This window comes from Cervus canadensis, chromosome 7 (genome assembly GCF_019320065.1).
Source record: "Cervus canadensis isolate Bull #8, Minnesota chromosome 7, ASM1932006v1, whole genome shotgun sequence".
Taxonomy (NCBI): domain Eukaryota; kingdom Metazoa; phylum Chordata; class Mammalia; order Artiodactyla; family Cervidae; genus Cervus; species Cervus canadensis.
The window spans coordinates 53,439,962-53,443,382 of NC_057392.1; the positions used below are offsets into that span (position 1 = coordinate 53,439,962).

General features: G+C 38.3%; 1 pseudogene; it reads right to left on the bottom strand.

Annotated features, from left to right (window-relative positions):
• Window positions 1–2,860: 2,860 nt before the first annotated feature.
• On the bottom strand, window positions 2,861–3,054 carry LOC122445202 (annotated as a pseudogene).
• Window positions 3,055–3,421: the final 367 nt, after the last annotated feature.

A 3,421-nucleotide genomic window follows, 5' to 3' on the forward strand; every position in this document is an offset into this window, starting at 1 on the left:
TTTCTCTTTTTCCCATTTTGTTGTCTTCTTTTCAGTTAATTATTTTTTTCAATTATTATCCCATTATCCCACTTATTAGCTTAATAGTTGCAAGTCATGTTTCTTTTCTTTCAGGGATTACAACATGAGTCCTTGAATCATTAGTGTTACCTGTAAACTAACAATTTGTCCATCCTCTCCAGAAAATGTGAGGAATTAAGGACAATTACATTCCATTTTCTCTATTCTGTCCTTTTTGTTGTTATTGTTGAGTGTTTTAATTATACGTATATTTTAGAAAGAGAAGTCGCTCGGTAGTGTCTGACTCTTCGAGATTCCATGGACTGTAGCCTACTAGGCTCCTCTGATTACGGGATTTTCCAGGCAAGAACACTGGAGTGGGTTGCCATTTCCTTCTCCAGGGGATCTTCCTGACCCAGGGATCGAACCCAGGTCTCCTGCACTGCAGGCAGACGCTTTATTGTCTGAGCCACCAGCGAAACCCATACATATATTTTAGACCCCACATTATATTACCAGTATTGCTTATATCATGAATATTCGTTTTTTTCCCCCTACTTTCCAGTGATTTACTTTTTCCTATTTATATTTCTGTAAGATAATTTCCTTCTTGCACTTCTGTTTAGGATCGTTTTCCTTCTACTCAAAGGATGTGTGTGCTCAGTCACTTCAGTCATGTACAACTCTTTGCGATCCTGTAGACGACAGCCTGCCAGGCTCCTCTGACCATGGGAGTCTCCAGGCAAGAACACTGGAGTGGGTTGCCATGCCCTCCTCCAGGGAATCTTCCCTTCCCAGGGATCCAACCTGTGTGTCTTGCCAGTCTTCTGCATTGGCGGCTGGGCTCTTGACCACTAGCGCCACCTGGGGAGCTCACTCAAAGGATACACTTTAGTATATCGTTTAGTGCATGTCTGCTGCCAATGAATTCTCTCACTATTTTTTTGGACAATATCTCTATTTAATGATTACTTTTGAAAGATATTTTCACTTGTCATATAATTTTAGATTGTGAGTTTAATTCTTCATTGATTTTCAGTATCATTTTCTTTTCTTATGGTTTTCATAATTTCCTTTTATCTTTAGCCTATAGTACTGGCCTTATCTGTTTTTGGAATTGAAAACTTCTTGTAGCTATAAAAATTAGGAGTAACAACAGTAATAATTACAAAATTACCCTTAAAGAGCAATTAAGATTTCCTCTTCAAAATTTAAAGCCTTTGAAGTAGCTGAGATACTTAACTTGGAGTCATTTCATGGGCAGGATAAAGTCAAGACTGCATGAGAAACAATCAGAAAAAGTTATTCCCTCAGCAGCAATTACATTAAAATTTGTTTTATTCTCAAGGCTCAACCAGATAGTTTTGTGGTGAGATTCAAAACACTACAAGATTTTGACTGGCTTGTGGCCAGGCTTATTTCAGAACAGATATACTTAACTCCAGCTTTTTGCCTGGTCTCCCTCAGCTGGGTTCCAAATATCTTTTGTATAGTGGATCTTAACCTGTCAAAATATAAATGCAGAATGTATTGCAGTGACACTAAGGACTGGCCACATTAAAAAAAGAAGTTATTTATTGGTAAAGTGGAGAAGAGGTAATATCATCTAGGCCTTCTGTAAAACAAGTTTCACACTGTATGGGCACATTTAAAACACTGCACCATATTACTCAAGATACAGTGTCTAAGTGCTTATCTGATCCTGACATTTTTGGGGTACCATCATATAAACATTTTAAGAAGCGGCTTACTGTGGAAATTTTAGAACCCTCAGTGTAGTTTCCATTTGCTCTACCATACTACCTAGCTTAGATAAATCTTCACTTTTATAAATTAAAAATTATAAAATTATAAATTACATAAAGCTTCTCCCAGTGTAGACATGGGATGTGTGAGATTACAGGGTAATAGTTGTTCCATAAAGTGTTGAGTTCCAGGGGCAAACTGGAACTCAATGATAGAAATGAAATGTTATAATTTATTCCATTTTGATGATTACAGGGCAGGGTGGGTAAGCAAGGCAAATGAAGCAAACTCTTTTCTTCCTCCATTTAACCAGAGGCAGCATTTTGGCATTTTTGTGATATACAAGTTGACTTAACTCATTGACTTACATTGAAAGCTGGCAACAGCGAATCTTTGTAATTTAGGATCTTCTTCCATAGCCACTCTGAGGATCTTAATTCCTGAACTACGTACACCATGGGTTTTGAAATGATGTTCACTACAGTGTTCTTGAAGCTTTCACATCTTAATATGAGATCTGAAACCTCTTGTTAAGGTAGGGAACTGTTAAAAGTTGTCTTCCTCTTGGCTAACCCAGTTTACCATCAATCTTAACAGTTAAGTTACTATATAAAAATAAAACTGTACTCCCAAGCATTTATCAGAACTGTTGTGCTGGAAACACCTTCCAAAGCATTCACTCCCTGAGAGAAAAGAGATATCCTAACCAGTTGCTCATATGAACAATAACTCCAGTACAGGATATGTAATGTCCTTCATAGCAGAACTCAGGCAACCTTGGTCATCACAACAAGCTCTTCAGCACTTAGATACAAGATAAATTTAAAATTGACCCCAGACCAAGTATGGTAACCACAATCCAAAATAACCCCATTATTTAGCATACTGGGTTCCTACTGTGATGCCAAAGCTAAAAATCTCAATGCAAAGAGTGATGCTCCATCATTTTTTACAAGTAAGAGAAAAATATCAAGAAGGAGGCAAGGAAGCCCTCCCTCCTCAATCCATGAAATTGATGTTATCTTCACAGCTTTAATTGACAAAATCGAGGGTCCTCAATTTCCTGATTTGAGGAGTCCATTTTCAAGGTGACTGTCAATGTCAGGAAGAGCTTTCATTTTTTTTTGCAATGGCCCATGAACTCCAGTCCTGCAATAGGAATCTCTTTTGCCTTTATTGCTTTCTGAAAACACTGCTGGTGTCTCTTGAAGAGGCCAGTGCCTGGGTCCCTGGAGCCATCTCCCCTTGAGGGAAGCACTAGTCATATTGGCACTTCAAGTCCATGCATGTCTTCTCTAAGCTGTTCATGGTGTCAGCATCTGTGGTGGTGTTTTGGGATGTCATACAATTTCATAGCAGCAATTTTTACAATATCCATGACATGGAAGCAACCTAGATGTCCATCAACAGATGAATGCATAAAGAAGTGGTGGTGATGTACAGTGGAATATTACTCAGCCATAAAAGAGAGCAAGTTTGAGTTAACTGAAGTGAGGTGGGTGAAACTAGAACCTGTTATACAGAGTGAAGTAAATCAGAAAGAGAAAAACAAATATCGTATATTAATACATATATATGGAATCTAGAAAAATGGTACTGATGAACTTATTTGCAGGGCAGCAATAGAATAACCACGCCCCGGCCGGCTAGAAGTCCAATGCGCTATCCATTGTGC